Consider the following 18,637-nt stretch of genomic DNA (forward strand, 5'->3'; position numbering starts at 1 on the left):
TTATGTTGTTTTAGGAACTTGGTGTTCCACTGTTCTCCACATTTTGAGCTACCTCTGCCAAAGTCTATGTGTGTGAAAATAGAAGAAATCTTTAAAAAGTCACTAAAGCTCTAGAACAGAAACAAAAGTGGTAAATCCAGAATTTCACAGCAAAGCAAAATATATAAAAATTCAAGAACAGGGGGATATTCATGTACATTTTCCCAAACCTGAGGCCTTACATATAAGCATTTTGTCATCACTGTAGTTTAAGTGTCTTTGTACAAATGAAATTGTGACATTATCAAGAAGAAAATAAAAATTAATAATCTCAGGGTAAGGCACAGCCTATAAGCCTTTCATTTTGTTAGGGTCGGAAAAGCTATTTATATTTTGTCCTTATTTATGTGCTTTTTCCTTTAACACTTTTTTTCTTGTTTTTCTTCCTCTTTTTTCCTTTTTCTTTCTTGAAATAAACAAACAAACAATCTCAATCTCTACTCTCATCTAGGCTAATAATCTGAAATGAATAATTTATTCCAAGAATTAGATAGCAGAGTTTCCGCAAGCAGACCGTTTAACCTTTTGCATAAATTTATTAGACTGAAGTAATTCTGAACTTCTTGGTCTCTGATGTCATGGTGAACACCTGATGTCTGCTGTGCGCTGCTTAACTGTTGGTGTTCGGCTCCATCTCACAACACTCTTTCTTTGCCCTGGCTGAGCATAGGAAACCATTCCAACCTGAATACTTGCCTAAACAAATTTAAAGTTTAAGAGAACATATATATTCCCCTATGCAGTCCTGAAATTAAGTTCCTGTGAGCAGCTGTACTAGCAAAGACCTTAAGTACTTTATCAAGCAGTGCCAATAAAGCTCACTGTACAGGGAGTAAATGTGCAGAAAGTGTGAAGGGTGAACAAAATAAACCAAGTCAGCCTGCCAATAAATAGGCCTGTATAATGTCTGCATGTTTCATTCAGCTCTGCTTTCTCACACATGCTCAGTGGAGAAGCTGGGAAATTAACTGTCATCATTTCTGCAAGCCAGGCTTTGCCTGAGAAGGGAAAACACCAGAGCTGCTGAGCGAGCCTTCCTCACTTGATTGCCTAAAGCATTCTTTAATTAAATGCATTTTGAGGGAAAAAAATCCTTACATCCTTGCACGGAACGGCAGAGCACTCTTCGGAATGCCCTTGAAAATGCCTAATTCCTTAAAATCAATAACCACTCATCACCTCAAACATTCAAAAAGGAAATCTTGGCAGTGCAGGCTGGTCAGTGGGCAAGAGCTCAGCAGGCTATAATTTCTCCGGAATTTGTCTAGTCAAAGCCCTAAATTTTCTGTTTGGCAACTTGTGTATTTGTGCTTAAAATCAGAGAGTAGTCACAGCTCTTTTAAAATTTCAGCCCCAGCTCCTTTCATCTGACATAAATCATCTGCTGAAGGCAGCAGGGACAGGGTGTCCTGAGCTGGGGACACATTCCTGTGAGAGGCTACTCTGGCTCCCAGGGAAGTTGGAGGGTGGGCAGAGTCTCCTTGACTTTGATGTGTTTTGGATGCGGCTGGTCATGTTTACATCTATTGAACCAAATAATTTCTTGTGGCATGGCTAATCAAATTATTGGTGATCAGTGATCAGGCCATGTGAGGTGAAGTGAGGACACACTCTGGCCTAACCCATTTAAAGGAGTGCCAACATTTTCAAACAAGATTGATCTATTAAAGCAGAGGAAAAAGTACAGTCTCTTTGAAATTAAAACTGGCACGTCTGTTTCTAAATTTTTAGCAGCAGTACAGCAAGCTGCAAAGAGATCGTAGGATTGTTACTATAGGATATATAAGCCTCGATAAAAAGAACACATCAGTAATTTCACAGAGTAGCTGAGATCGTTCAGTGTATAAACTGTATTTTTGAAAGCCAATTGAAACTGCATGTAAATAAAAGTCAAGCAATCACTATTATCTCCCTAGAAAAATATATGTTTGAGCAAATAGTGAATGTGCACTTAAACCTGTTTCTTTTGCACAAGCCTTAATTATGAGAGATTTGTCCTTTTCTATAAAAGTGGTAGACTGCATTATTTTTCACACACAACCCTAACTGTTCGTGTTTTCACTTATTTTTCTTAGCTAATGAAAACCCTTCAGTATGAAGACATTGAAGACTGGCATGGAGGTTTTCCTGATGACACAGATGTCAATGTCATATAAATTCAGTAGCTTGCCTCACCTATTTAAAGTCATATATGGAAGATGAATAAGATACTAGCCTGTCTCTTACTCTAAATGATCAATACAGAAAATTAATTATATTACATCTTTTAAAATACTTTTTCTTATTCCCATATGATTACTCTGATGCTTTTCTCTATGTATCAGCATCCCATTATTTATTTCTGTCCTGGGGGTGGTGGGGTGTGTGCTAATACTAATTCATAAAACGAATTAAGAAAAATAATGCTGTGATATGTAAAAGAGCCTCAGTATGCAACAACCAAGAAAGAATTTCGAAAAACATACTGCAATGCCCTTAGAATCAATACAGTGCTTGGTTTTGTACTGAGAAACTGGTATAACAGTTTACTTTGCAGTGGTGTTTTTTTCAACGATGTCTGAGCAGCCTGAAGACCAGCTTACAGAAAGAGAAATATCTAGACCAAAACAATTTCATACCCATCGCTAGCAATAACTGTAAATAAACATCCACATATACACATCCTTGTGCCAGATTTTCCTGTACATTCTTTAAAAGAATGGTCCCTATGTTGGGAGCTGAGTTTTGAAATGCCTTTCAAACTAAATCTGGGGATTTGAATTGTACAAATTTATCTTGCTTTTTACATTATACAAAATAATTTATTCCCACCCCCCCACCCCCCCGAGTACTCCCAGCTAAGTTTAACCATGTTTAGACAGCTCAACAGCATTGCAGGAGGAATGCTGTGGGATATTTTTTGATAACAGGGATTTCTCCACGTTTTAGTTGAAGCAGGAATATTTCTGTTCTATTTTATGTGAGCTTATTATAGGAATTCTGCATTAACACTCCCCCCCCCAGGATTTTAACAGTGGCTTTATAGCTCACTGCAGATCCTGTTCATTTGGTGGGGTTTGTCACTGTTTGTCACAGTTGAAGCAAAAAGGAAGGACATTTATATTCTGAATCTTCTTGTCGGTGTTCTTGTTCTTAGTCTTCTCTTCTTCACACAAGAAGAAGCAAACATTGTCCTTGTCAAATGATAAATGAGGCACAATTGGTGACTTGCATGTTTGTCAACATAAGCAAGATCAAATGATTGCTCAGCAGGAAGAAGCCACAGGAAATCCAATGATTTTTGACTAATTAGCAAAATAATAATAACGTCTGCCTAGTGATTACCTTGTACTGGGTTGTGGCCTTTTATCAGGCAGCTGCAGACTACTGCTTTGAAGGGAACCAATGGTTTTCTTTGAAACTGGTGTCACGGACTTGGAGGATTTGTGACAAATCTTCTGAGACTTATTGCTCCTTTGTGTAGTAGCTATAATTGGGAAGAAAAATAAGCTTGTTTCTAAATGTTTAAAGAGGAAAGTACCTTCTTTCCAGATTTTTAAACTAGTTGGCATGTGTGTGTGTGTGTGTGTGCATGAGTGTGTATAATCATTTTCAAAAGGATGAATAAATCTTAAGGGCTGTTAAAACCTACAAAAAAGATTAATCTATGTTTTCACATAGTAGCAGCAACAATAAAAAAGGCAGAGGTTTACCTGCAATACAGTTTTACCAAAAACATAAAGATCAAGAAAATATTGGGAGTGAAGCCAGGAAGAAGGCCAACAGTTTGGAGCTTATAGCTTTTATTCTGCAGATCCCTCCCATGGATTTTCAGAGTTCCTCTGGAGAAACAGGCTGATCATGGCTTGGGTGGGGGCATACCCTTTGCTGGCTAAAAAACTGGCTGGATGGCCAGGCACAGAGAGTGGTATTGAATGGAGTTACATCCAGCTGGAAGCCGGTCACAAGTGGTGCTCCCCAGGGCTCAGTATTGGGGCCAGTTCTGTTTAAGATCTCTACCAGTGATCTGGACAAGGGGATTGAATGCCCCCTCAGTAAATTTGCAGACAACACCAAGCTGGGTAGAAGTGTTGATCTGCTTGAGGGCAAGGCTAATTGCTGGGTCCTGCATTTGGGTCATAACCTCCCCACGCAGCGCTACAGGCTGGGGCAGAGCGGCTGGGAAGCTGCCCAGAGGAAAAGGACCTGGGGGTGCTGGTCGGCAGCCGGCTGAACGTGAGCCAGCAGTGTGCCCAGGTGGCCAGGAAGGCCAACAGCCCCCTGGCTTGTGTCAGAAACCGTGTGGCCAGCAGGACCAGGGCAGTGACCGTCCCCCTGCACTGGGCACTGGTGAGGCCGCCCCTCGAATGCCGTGTTCAGGTTTGGGCCCCTCACTGCAGGAGGGACATTGAGGGGCTGGAGCGTGTCCAGAGACGGGCAGCGAAGCTGGTGGAGGGGCTGGAGCACAAGGCTTATGAGGAGCGGCCGGGGGAACTGGGGGTGTTTAGCCTGGAGAAAAGGGGGCTCGGGGGGACCTTGGTACTCTCTATAACTAGCTTAAAGGAGGTTGTAGCAAGGTGGAGGTCATTCTCTTCTCCTAAGTAACAAACAATAGGACAAGAGAAAACTACCTCAAGTTGTGCCAGGGGAGGTTTAGACTGGACGTGAGGAAAAATTTCTTCACCAAAAGAGTTATCAAGCATCAGAACAGGCTGCCCAGGGAAATCGTTGGGTCACCATCCCTGGAGGTATTTAAAAGACCTGTAGATGTGGCACTTAGGGACATGGTTTAGTGGTGGGCTTGACAGTGCTGGGTTAAATAGTTGGACTTGATAATCTTAAAGGTCTTTTCCAGCCTAAACTAATCTATGATTCTAAGTTGCATATATTTGCCTGCAGGATTAATCATGACCACAAGCCTGACCACCAAAGGTTTGAATGTACCAATTTCAGCCTGCAGTCAAGTGCTAAATTCAGCAATTCTTTCAGAGCAAACACCAAAGGCAGGCTGTACTTTGGGAAATGTGGGACACCACCTTTTCTCACATTAGCTCATTCACTGGCAAAGCACTAATGACACTGATTCAACACTGTGCAGGTGCCATACCCTTATTAGTCTCCTTACTGTAACCGCCATCAGCACAGTGCATTGTGTTCAGCAAATGACAAGCACTATCTCGGTGCACTGTGGATTGAATCTGGTTCCCTTTGAAAAACACCTTCATCATGCAGCCTGTAGAAATTAGCTGTAATCTGGCAATGTTAAATCTAGAAACTCCAAAAACTGAGACAACTGTAAAGCGCTACAGGTCAGACCTGAGCATGATTTGCAGAAGGCTGTGGAGCCAGGGGCAAAATGCCTGCCTAAATTACTGCCACCAGTTTCACTCTCAATGTGTAAAAACTTCAATACCTAAAGCCCAGGTACTGACTCCTTTTTTTTAGGCTTCTAAGTAAAATTGACTGATTTAAGAGGTGTTGAATAGCTGCAGCTCCCACTGAAATTATTTGGCCTCATAAATAAATTAAAGTTCAGAAATCTGTAAGTTGATGCTAACTGGCCTGTATGCTGGAGCCAGAATTCATGGACAGTCCCTAAGCTGAGGCTGACTACAGTTGTGGGTATCTGTCTCTCATTGTCGGGAGCACTAAAACTCTCTCCCATTAGTTAAATACAGCCCTCAGGGTGAATAACAGAAAAGGTATTCTCACAGATAGTAAGTGGAAGTAGACAGGTCAGTACGTTCAGCAATGCCAACTGCTAGGTGAGTTCAGCAAAGAATGTCATTGTGAGGTCTAAGCTGAAGGGTCCTCATATTCCTTCTATTCCTTCCATTTTGTTTGCCATTGATAAGCTAAATTTAGGTCTTCTGCTAAAGGGGGGGGGGGGGGAAAGCTTTCTTCAAAGCTCTGAAAGTGGTTGCTTATCTCAGAGGAAATACAGCTTTGTGGCTTTGGCTGGCATGGCATTGCTGGTGGGTTGGCAGTCACTGCTTCCTCCACCGAAGGAGAATTGGGTATGCACAGTGGCAAACTGTACATACATGTTTCAATATGCAGTTCATGCCATTAGTGTTGCGATCTTGGCAAGAGATCTGCTCCAGCTAAAGAATTTGGATTAGTCTGGGTCAGGCAAAAATCATTGTATTGTTTGCCATCTGATTATCTGCTCTCTTTTTGCAGAGCAACGGTACATACTGACTCTGGTGGGTGCTAGGGCGCAAGAAGTCACATCCATTTTCATCCTGCTAGGGCATTCTGTCTTCAGGTTGAGAGGAGGACATGACCATTCAGGTGCCACCAGTGGAGGCAATGGACAACACAGTGTGCTTCTTAACACCATGGAAGGCTAAACATGGTCTTTTCAGATGGCAGTGAGGTAACAGATGATGGGAAGAAACTACCTCAAAGCATAAAAGCCAGTCACCAGTTCTACATGGAGCTCTCAATGTGTGACAGAAATAGTTGAAATGAGAAATAGTTCCCCTCCAACCCTTATCCCATCCCACTACTCATGTAATGGGAGCACTGCATAATGTGGTGGCCTGGACCTCTCCTTCCCTCTCTGACAGCCTCTTTTCCTGGCTCTGTCTGCTGGGTAGCAGCCAGTGGAAAGGCTGTGTCAAATCCCATTGCTATGCCAGCCTGAGCAGCTTCTGAATTATCCAGGTGGCTGTAGAGGTCTTTTCCCTGACAGCAAGTTTTGGTTCATTAACCATTGTCCATAACAGTGAAAACTTTAGTGACCAAAAGTTTCCTTCTGACTACAGCCACAAAGAGGAGCTTACAGGTAGAGGAAAGGCGGATAGGACAGTACCTCCAACGTGCTGCCTCTTTCACCACAGCCAGTAAAATTTCTTACACACAGAGAGCAGGGAGGGCCTGCAGGTCTGTGCATAGCATGCAGAGCCAAGCCAGAGAGTGCCCAGCGAGCTGGCACCTCGCACAAGCTTCTCATTGGTATCAGGTGAGTTGAATCTTGCCAAACTATCAAACACATCTCAGCAGAGTGGTGCCTGAGGAAGCAGTGCATCTCATAGAGAGCACCACCTGAGTAGAAGTGATTGCAGAACATTTTCTACTCAATTATTAGCTTAAAAGGGACACTCAAAAGTTTATCTTACTAAATTCTGTTGCACCCATGGATAGGTGCAGGGTCATTTCTGGGTTACAGACAGAGAAAATGTACTGTGTTCATATAAGAAATGAATAGAACAAACTTAAATAAAGTGTTGAATTCTACTGGGCCTTGAGTTGTTTTTTTTTCTTCCTTGTATTTCTTTAATCTTATTCCACAAGTTACAGATGTATGATTGATGTCCTGCAAATGAGCTATGACTGGGCATTACTTATTTACTTGATTTAAAATTTTTATTCAGTTGAATAACCCTACTGAGGTCGCAGTCTTGTTTCAGAGGAGACCTGGATGAAACAGGAGTGAAAATTTCACACAAATCTCCATAAATTCCAAGACATACAAACACCAGCATTAAATTTTAACAATTGTGCATCCACAGGCTTTTAAAATGCTGCTAGCATTTCCTTTAAAATAATTAGGTCATGTTGCATGAATTACAGTTCTGCATCACTGTTACATATTTTTCTTCTGTCAAAGATAATTTCAAACCTGCCTGGTATATGATTCCCTCTTTAAGCTACACTTGCTTCTTTGTGATCCAGACGTGCAACCAGCTATTCAGGTATAACATGTAAAATCACAAACCGTGCAGCAATAGGCATGTGTTGATTTTTTAAGACTTTTGGTCTCATGTGTTTGATAGGTTCAGGATATTATAAAACTCTTGATATGCAGCTACTGTGGCTGCAACATCTTCCTGTTGGAACCCTGGTCTGTTCTTAATTCCCACCCTTATTGATGAAGCACTCACCTTTATATTATCCATAAAATTGGGCCTTATCTGTTAAAGATGGAGGCAGGTATGTCTTTTTCCAGTGGGACTATTCAAGTCCATAAAATTAAGCACATGAATAAAGACTGAAGCTGTAAATCATCAGCTTTTCAAGGCAGAAAAATGTTATGCATTGTATTTGCACAGTAAATAGCCTGTCTGTTCTTTGTTGTTGAATATAATGCAATAATATGCACACATGGAATCAGAATTACAGCCTGAATTACTAACTTAAACTCTGGTTAAAGAAAAGAAGGTTCACATTTTCAGTTCTGAATGACAGGTGTGAAGGTTCTAAAACAATATTTAACATCACCTGATTTTTTTTAACTTTGCCTTAAACAAACTAAAAATTTGACTTTTTTTTTTTCTTATTTCCTCCCCCCCCCCCCCCCCCCCCCAAGCAAAAGCACAGAAAACATTTAGTCATTATCTTTCACTGGGCTGTTTCCATCCAATAGCTTTTACTATTGTGACTTTACCATTGCTCTGCAACTTTGGCAGCTAGTGGGAACTTAGTTCACAATGTTCTTAGAAAGGACTGCTTTGCTTTTGAAATTGCCTTTCATTTTTTTCCAGGTGCTTATGGCAGATAGCATGGGGTTAAGGCAAGCCTGAAAAATGCACACTCTTCAAGAAAAAATAGTGTCTGAGCTACTTTCTGCTCTCCATTTCACTGCCTGTATTTGGAGGTGCTGCATTGGTTTTGACAGCATTCACACCAGTCTATCTGAGACGAGGCTTTGGTTCATTGCCTTGCATATTCACAGACAAAAAGTGCATGGGTCCTTATATTCAATAAATTATTGATAGCATTTATGCTGCTTTCAGAAGGCAGTAACAAAATGGTGGCACAAAAGAATTCCCCAGCCCAACATATTCTGTGCTTAAAATGCATTATTCAAAACCCCAGAAACCGAATGACCACAGGATGTTTTAGTTCAAGAGGGATGCCCACAAGTGTTTAACAAAAAGGCAAAATTACTGAATTTAGCTTACAGTCATGAGAAAAAAATTAAAATCGATACTGCATGATCTAATGCAAACCAGAGTCTCTATCATTAAGGGAAATAGCCTTCTTTAAAGAATAAAAATAGTTTCTGGAAGACTAGACAAGGCAAAAAGCAACTATACATTGCGAATACTAGCTTTTCAGCTTACAAATTTTTTGTGTTGCTTGGAGAGATAATATTTTAAGGGACGTTTTGGTTTCTCTTTCACAATGGAAAACTCGTTAAAGAAATTAAGGTTTTACTAGCATTTAGAAGTGAATGTTATATTATATTTTATGAGCTTGAATGGTTTATAACTTTCTGATGTATGATTTCATTCTTGTTTATGTACTTTGATTAGCATAAGTAAAGCTTTACAGTTCTGCAGTTTGGGTCTCTCTTCAGTCTGGTAGGCCAAGCACTGACTGAAATTTATCTCTATATTCCTACCTGTCCTGGTTTCGGCTGGGATGGAGTTAACTTTCTTCTTAGTAGCTAGAACAGTGCTGTGTTTTGCTCTAATTTGAGAACAGTGTTGATAGGACACTGATGTTTTTAGTTGTTGCTGGGTAATGTTTATACTAAGTCAAGGACTTTTTGGTTTTTTGGGCCTTGCCAGGGAGAAGGCTGGAGGGGTACAAGAAACTGGGAGGGGACACAGCCAGGACAGGTGACCTGAACTAGCCAAAGGGATATGCCGTACCATATGACGTCATGCTGGGTATACAAACTGGGGCAAGGAGAAGGTAGGGGGAGACATCCGTTTCTCTTGACATGGCATTTGTGTTCCCGAGTGACTATGATGCGTGATGGAGCCCGGCTTCCCTGGGGATGGCTGAGCACCTGCCTGCCCATGGGAAGTGGTTAATGAATTCCTTATTTTGCTTTGCTTGCATGCATAGCTTTTGCTTTACCTATTAAACTGTTCTTATCTCAACCCCTGAGCTTTACATTCCCTTCTAATTCCCTTCGCCATGCCTCTGGGTGAGGGGGGGTGAGCAAGTGGCTGTGTGGTGCTTGGTTGCCGGCCAGGGCTAAACTATGACAAACCCCTGCAAAGTTATAGTCTGATCTGAATGGAGCTATTTGAGGTAGAAGTCACAAGAGCTTTATGTTTCTGGTGTAAAAGACAAAAACATTTTATACATTTTCCCACCCTCAAAATACCCTTGAACTCTTCTGATTCTTTGAATATCTCTTTCTCACTAAGACATGTTCTTGTGGGTCATCTTTGGAAAAGTTCCTTCTAGTAAAATCCAGCTAAAGCCATGGTTGCCATGCCCCCCTCTGCCCCACAAAGATAAGTCCTTGGCTTGCTGATGCCATCAGTCTTCTAGAACTGGCTGTAGTCTGTGATTTATAACCTAAAAGCTGCTTGACTGAAATTTGTGCCAGTGTTTAAAAATAAAGCCATATGCTCCCCGTCATTATTTAGATGGATGCAAGCAGTGTAAGGAAGAAGAGATTGCAAGTCTATGGAAAGACACATGATACCTCTACAAATCAATGAGAGTCTGTGGCAGACTTCCAAAACCTGTTACTTCCTGGTACCTTCTCTGTTATAATTTGTTTCCTTTAATATTGGTAATATGGATACCAGCGATTTGTGGTTGATTCAAAATACCAAATATATGCAATGGACAAATTCCAGCTAGCAATAAGATTCATGTAATGCTTTAGAGCACCATTAATTAAACCTCACAGCATCCCAGAGAAGCAGGTGGCAGTATCTTCATTTAACACATGGGAAACAGGCAGAAAAAGGTTAGTGGCTCTCCACTGCATGAGTCAACAAACAGCACTGGTATTTGGGCTTTTCTGTTAATGTCAAGTTTCTAGACTTGCCACTCTCTTAAAGCCTCTGCTTGCCCACCTTTTCACTTGCTTTTGTGAACAGATATCATAACTTCTGATGACAGGCTACACAGTACCAGATATATGTCCCCACATGGGGTCAAATTCAGTTTTGCAGATGTAAATCTGGAGTAACTTACCTGATATTAATAATGAAATTATATTACAATATTGCACTGATATTACAATTGCAGAGGCTCACCATGGTATAAATAAGAGCTGTGCGCAGACCAGTTTATTAACATAAAGCAAACCAGAAGTGGATACTGATCATTGAGATACATTTCTTTGAAATGCCTTCTGCTTCATAGTTTGCTAGGGACACAAATGCCAGTTCACACTGATATAGTTTTGTACCAAAAGAAAAGGCAGTCTTTTCAAAGACAACTTCTTCTATTCTCTTCTCAGTGTATAAAGGCATAACCAGACATTTCCTATTAAAAGTAAAAGGAATTATGCAGACTGAATATCCTATGCATCAACATTAAATTTTCTAACTGATGAGAAGAACGATGGGTGTGCTGCTATTTGTAACACAAAATGATCGGAACAAAAGTCAAAGCTGTAATGCATTCACTTACTTAAAAATGTGTATTGTTATACATGGCAATTAAAGAGTTTCAGACTATTCTCTATGTGATCTGCCTTTCAGATGAGACCTAAAATTGAAGCATTTGATTATGAAAGCTCAAGTGGCAGTTTTCATTAGAGGTGTTAACCCTAATATGCTCTCCAAATTCTAAATCAGTTCATCATGTTCTCCCTTCCTAAATTCTCCATGGCTTTCATGTGGTAAAATATTCTTCTCTTGCATTCCTAAAAACTGGTTTAAAAGTATTATTCACATCATATGGCTACCTTGCATATCCATTTCAGTAGTGAATGAAGTGCGTAGACTTTTTATACAGCCTATAAATTAAGAAAACTGACCATTTGATACGCATAGTATGTTCTTTCCATCTACCTTGACAGAACAGTCATTAAACAAGAAATCTCTTTTATCTGTATTTTGATAGGCACAAAGCTCTAACTTTTGACTGGGAAAGGATCTCGGCATTTCCATAACTAAATAATAATAGTAATAATAATGTGAATACACTTATTAGAAACAGCTCAAATATCTAAATTCTGTTGGTGGGCTCTGAAGATAGAGACCTAAAAACTTCACAAAAAATTTTTAAAATGTTTTTTCCCAGGCAGTCTCTTACTGAGGGAAGGGTTTCTTCCGGTGCACCAAAAGCCCACCACACTCCCTTCAGGTCTCACAAAACTCAGCTGCATTGACTTTTAGAAATTAGACAAATAATGTAGTCTTGAGGGATAGACAAGGGCTCTTGGCACTCTTGGCAATTTAAAAATTTTGTGAGTGTGTAGTAATCATATACCAATATTCTTTTCCAGCTTTCCATTAAGCATTATTTGTATTCTTTGAAACTGCACAGCAGTTGAGATGGGACCTGGTTTTGTGTATTTGTACTCTATCTAGCAAATCCAAGCAAAATCAATATTTGTAAGATAGGTAAAGAGGTTAATGTAATAACAGAGACAATATCTTTTTAGCCTCATTAGCTAATATTCTCTTCCAGGAGTTCAAGAAGTAGCAGATAATTAACACATCTGCACAACATAGGTTTTAATTTGCTTGTGATTTAAAAATGAACTTAGTTTGAATTACTGTATATTCTGTAATGCGTGCAAACATAATCATTGATACAGTTCTCACTAGTGGCAGAGCGAGGTGCCTATGTCATGTTACAAATGTACAGAATTTAGCGGTGCCTACTGACATTTATAAAAAATGCTGTTTTACCTAATTCCATGTTCACTTTGTCTTTTTAATCACAGCAAGTAACTCAGTAGCAAATGTTCTTATATATAAAGCATGCTTGGAATAGCTTCACTACTGAAAACCTGACTGGGAGAAAAAGCACACAGGAAAACAACAAGAAGAGGGAAGTAGAATTTTAATAAACATTTATTCCCAGGTGGACATGGGTGTACTGTAAATATACCACAGTGGTATCAAAGCAACATTTCTTTTGAACTGAAGAATGCAAATTAGGTTTACCTTACTTCCATATCATTTGGTGGTTTTAATCCTAATAATGTATTATTTTCAAAGGAAAGCTAGCTGTGCTCTGCCCTTGTTTTTTGCCTGAAAACTGGGTCTTGCTAACGATTCCAAACTTCCTAGCTGTCAACATTTTTACAAGGTTTGAAATGAGTTTATTAATAAGTTAGGCTGGGAAAATAATCTTCTGTGGGTAAACTATTGATCATTTGTAACTGATGATATTTTTCAACAGCTGGTGCCACATACTGCCCTCCAATAATACATATCAGTAATTCTCCTTGTAGTCCGGGGGAGTTGTATTTGGGTACTTTAATGCTGAACTTGGCTAAGAGTTCAACATGCTTAAATGTTTGTAGTGTGCAACTTCAGTAATATTCAGGTGCCATGGTGACAGCAGCATTTAGAAACTCATTCAGGGTCCAGGTCTACTACTTCTGATGTCAGTCAGGTCTTTCTAATTACTGCTGGCTGGAGCAGGGTCAAGTCCATGTTACATATGGAAGCGTGTTCCTCCCCAGGAGTCAGCTTGTCTGCCTAGATTGTATTTATTGTCACCTTGGTACTTTCCCTTAGAGATACTTCCTTATATCTATTGATCTTTTCTTTCCATAGATTCACTGATTTTCAGTTTCATCGTTTTGTAGTACAGTGGATAATGATGACTTGTGGGTCAATCCACATTATTTTCACTTTTTATTTGTTAATTTTTCTTCTTTCTCTGATGGTTGTATAAGATGTTTATACAATAGAAAAGATGAGTTCAAAGTCAGTAATTTTTCAACTTTTCATATTAGGAAAAGTTTTAGGATTACTTATGCCTCTTCTTTGTGAATTTGTGCAAAATGCAGTCAAGGAAGATGTCTTGAAAGGTAAGTTTATGTGTGGTTTCAGAGAGGAGGAGATATGGCACATCTTTGCTGTCAGTGCAAGATGTGAAACCCATGGAAGAGTTGAGGAGTATTCAGTAAAAGACCTTTAAATATGAGGATTCAGGGGAAATTACTCTGAGTACTCGTGTATCTGCTGAATTGTAAGACCAGCTTTTGGCTCCCATCTCCAGAATGAAGAGAATTACTCCCTTCTTTTCAGGGTAGTCGTAAGTTCCCACCTCTTGGTTTTGCTGATGCAGTAGGTCCCCTGGGGTTTTGCATTTTGCCAGGGGGTATGCCTTATGTAAGCCCCTACACCTCTGCTTGTGCACCCATATACTATGTGTCTGTGGTGCTGTTCAAGCACCTGTGCGGCAGGCAGAATGACAGTGATTATAAAGAAATAGGTAGTCAAGCTGTTATTTACTCCATTCCCTTTAACACATTGTATAATATTAAAAAGCTAGTCCGGGATTTATCTCACCTCATTTTAGCACTTAACTGTTAACTTAGCTAATTTCCCAGGCTCCCTCTACTGTCAGTGGAGAAAAAAATAGTTATCTCCTGATCACAGTTCATCAGCTGTCTTTTAACTGCTATCTTGGGATGGGGTGATTCATCCTCTTGAAGTGCTCCCTACCTTACCCTGACTATAGAAGAAGACTAGGTGTCTAACTCTTAGATGGCTAAGATGGCTAATGACAGAAGAGATAAATGGCACTCTTGCGAAGTATTTTATACTTGTTTTATGCAAAGAAGGTACATGGTCAAGCATCTGGTGTACAGCTACCAACACTCAGGCCTGCCTGTGACTCAGGAAAAAGGACTTTTGTTCTTATAATGAACCCATCACTTGGCCATGTGCCTTATTTGCTTTGAACTTCATTTTTCCCTTCTGGGAAATGCATGAAGACCTATCTTCAAGATCTCACAAAGTTAAGTTCAAATTGTTAAAAGGTTTAGACAGTCTTAAAACAAAGGCTGAATGTAAAGGTAACATACAATTTTTAATGGCTGTGATGGGAAGGTCTATTCCGTGAATTACGGTGTATATGTAGAATGTCTTCTGGTTATAGTTAAAACCACTTAAGGGATCCAGGTACCTTTTTTGTTATTTTCAATGACCTATGGTCTAGAAGAAATATTCTTTAAATCAAGCTTAGCCTCAGCTTTTTATCTCAGGTAAATTCCTGAGGCATTTATAAGGCAGGCAAGCAGGCAGTAGAAATTGAGAGCTTTGGATTTTTTATAGAAGTCGTGAGAGGATAAAACTTTACAGGCATTGCTTTAAAAAGATTACCCCTTAGACAATCTCTCCTACCACTGTCAACAGAGAAAACAAGTTAAAAGCTTGAGTTAAATGGTTTGTATATAATACATTGTCCTTTTGAATAACTGAGCTTGAATCCATTTGAATCAACAATATTACCTGTCATAAGGAACTACAGTTTTCAATATCAAAGTATCTTGAATAAAAGCTATTACTCTTTTTTAAATAAAAAGTGATTTCATCTGTGCTTTTAGCAGCAGAAGTCCTACTGTTAACTTTACATTTATTTAACGTGACTTTTCTGTGGATACTTACTTGCAACACTCTACTGACGTAGCTGTGGCTAAGCAACATCCCTTATTAGAAGATTCAGTAAGACTAGAGGGAGAGAGCCCTGGTCAATGCATACATTTCCAATTTTGCCCCATGTGCAGCCTTCCTTTAGGTTTCAGTTCAGGACATAACACATTGTTGTTCTGTTGTTGGGAAATTTTGCTTTCATTTGACTTATTTGGTATGTATGAATTCAAAAGGGAAGAGTCTGGGAAGAAAAAAACAACATTGCTGTCAATTCTAGTAAATGCAAAATAAGTATTACTGTTAAATCAGAAGTAACTGCTGCTACTGCGCAACTGTGACTATTTGCCTTTGTCTTCCTATGTGTTTTGGTCTGCAGCCATTAATAGCTTGGAGTCCATGAAGCAGTAGCGAAGGGGAGTGTGTCAGAGCAGCAGGCCAAAATTAAATTACAGCAACCTCGCGTTTTGCATTAAAATCTCCACTAAGCAATGGAGGCTTGTAATCGTCCAGATTTTCCTTAAAGACAATGGCTCTCCATGCAACTGGCTACACTCAGTTAATTCATGCTGTCAGCTTCCTTTATTGGCTGTGGGGAATGCAGTATTGATTCTTGAACTCAACAGCAGCACAAAGAGCCACTAGTGCATGGTCAAAATGCAGCAATAAAGGGCTGGCAGCTTGAGAAAAGCAGCCATTCCATTGCACAAACAAGGTCAATTAGAGGACAGTGCAGCATAATATAAATAGCATTAGCAGCCCTCTTCAACCATGATGAGACCATGCTGGGAAGATGACAATAAATAAAATAGGGTTTAATGCAGAGTAAATACAAAAGCATTTAATGTAATTTAATTTAAAATCTTCTTCCCTTTAAAAGCCATCAATTAAAAAATACTTATCTTAAAAAAAAGACTATTCTTTTCAGGTAAATCTCTGTACAAATTAATTATGTACATATGTAGAACTGGATGGGAATGTATTGTTTAATAAATGGTTAATTCTTAAATTACAGTTGTGGGATATTATGTCTGTGTAATCCCTTACTTTTTATTAATACAAATCTTTCAGTGTCAGTTGAGTGTAATAATAGGACAAAAGCATATCTGCATTTTTACTTCAGAAGTTAAAAAAACTTGCAAAGGATCTTTATGTCCTTCTTTAAGATCTTGTAATTACGATCTTTTTCATATAAGAGACTTTTTCTTGTTATTATGCCAGCTCAGAATTAATTACAAATGTAACATATATCATTCTGCTAACACATAGAGTATGCTAAGCGAATTAGGCTCTTAAAAGAGATAATGGGCCTCAGATAGGCAGCTGATAAACCTAGACTGTGTAAGAAAGCTGAAAAGGTTTCAAAACTATTTGTTTAGACAGCAAAAGAAACAATTGTTTCAAAGCCCTGTTAAATAACAAATGTGCTGAAAGCTGACAAAAGAGTTTAGAGCTCTGGTTTACCTGTGCAGTCTTACAATTTTTTTGGCAGTACAAGCTTACTACTGGACCCTTCCTCACTTTATTAAGCTTTTTTAAGCATTAACATCAATTTTGAGTGTACTTAACATCCATTAACACTGGAAGTACTTTGACTGAGACCTGTGATGGAGCATGAAGTCGTCATTGTGTATCATGTAGAACTGCATCCTGTATCTGCCACAGCGCAATAATAACCATACCATTCTACATGTAGTAGGTGTAAGACCTTTGAGGAAGGATAGAAATAGCAAGGCTTTCCTTATAAAACAAACGGGCCTTTCAAGTTGTTCTACAAGAAATTCCTTCCTACATTTTCAATGGAATCAGTAGAAGCTCTTTGCCTCAGAGAGCAAAAAAAAATGCCTTCTGAACTGACTGGAAGTATGGGAACTTTTTTCAGCTATTAAGTAGACTAATGAGTAAAAGGCTGTTTCTATTTTTAAGAGCTGGAAATATCAATACAACTTCAAGGTAATGAGGAAAAGAGGAACGAATTAGCGAATAATCCTGCCAGCTAGGAAGCACAAGGTAGAGGATGGCAAGTTTTAGTATATATGTCCTAGGCTGGGACTTCAGTTTCTTGGCAAGTACAGCTGTCCTTAGTTAATTTTTTGAAGTTGCTGGGTTTTGTCAGACAAGGTAAAACCAGAAGACAAAGAAAATTGAAACAAGACAAATACCAATAAAATAAAGGAAGAATGTATGAGAATTTCTGATTTTTTTGTCGCAAGGAAATCTTTATTTTCTGGACTATTTTTCTGTCCTTCATTCTGGAGCCGAGGCAGATTACAGGGTAAAAGTCCTTGTTAGGCAAATAAATGCATTCAGTGACTTGTGACCAATTATCTCCTGTGCATATTTTTGCTTCTCCTTAGTTCTTCTTCCTCTTCAAGTATGTAAGCAATTGGACTGGTTTGAGATTCGTTCCTTTTCTGCAAGACAAGATTGACTAATAGTGTAATTAAAATAATAGTTTTTAACAATAGTTTTTGTAGAGAGTATCAGTGAAGCAAATGCCTTCGAGTGGCTGACTGGAAAGTTTTTTGCATCTTTTAGAAGACAACTTTAGGTGGAATTAGTGTGTTCTGAAGGAAAATCAGACAAGCTAGTTGTGTATCTCCTGTACCAAAGCAGAATAATAGTTGTAACAAGATTTTTAGGAAAAAGTATCATTTGTAGTCTTGTTTTGCATTATGTATACTTTTTATTGATCTTTTTTCATGTTACTCAAGAATTATGGAGACCAAATATATACTACTTGGGGCAATTCAGTAATTTTATAAAGAAATTTCTTCTTTGTTTCTTGACTTTGAGACTGTAAAATATTTTATTCACAGGGTGAATGGAAGCAGAGTGGATGGAAGCAGAGTGTTTCTATGAGCTCCTTGGTATTTACAAGAAATGTGTGGGACAGCGCATCTTGTTTCCTCATACATGACCCTCATGTCTCAGTGACAGCAAAATATTTCTTTCTTCCTTCATCTCCTTTTTTGCTCATAATTTTTATCCCAATGTCCCATAAAGGTATATAATCATGGAACGAAATTAACTCTGGAACATACACTAGGTGACAACTTCTGACTTCTAGTGAGATGCTTCTAGAAGTTTACTTCTAGCTTGTAAGGGTCAGAGATATAGCTACATTAAGAAGTTCTCCCTGTTCAGATACCTTCATTCACAGGCATTGCTACTAATTAAATGAATGTTTTCAAACACTTCCCAACACCATCAAACTGTAATTCCCTTAGGGAATGAACTTCCCACCTTCATGTCCTTTTGGAGATGTGAGAGAAAATCCTGTCACTCCTAAGGTGTCACTCTGAAAAGCAGCAGCTATTCCACAGCTGACTGTCTTGACACCTTGTTATCTC

The sequence above is a fragment of the Falco naumanni genome, chromosome 3, assembly GCF_017639655.2.
Source record: "Falco naumanni isolate bFalNau1 chromosome 3, bFalNau1.pat, whole genome shotgun sequence".
Taxonomy (NCBI): Eukaryota; Metazoa; Chordata; class Aves; order Falconiformes; family Falconidae; genus Falco; species Falco naumanni.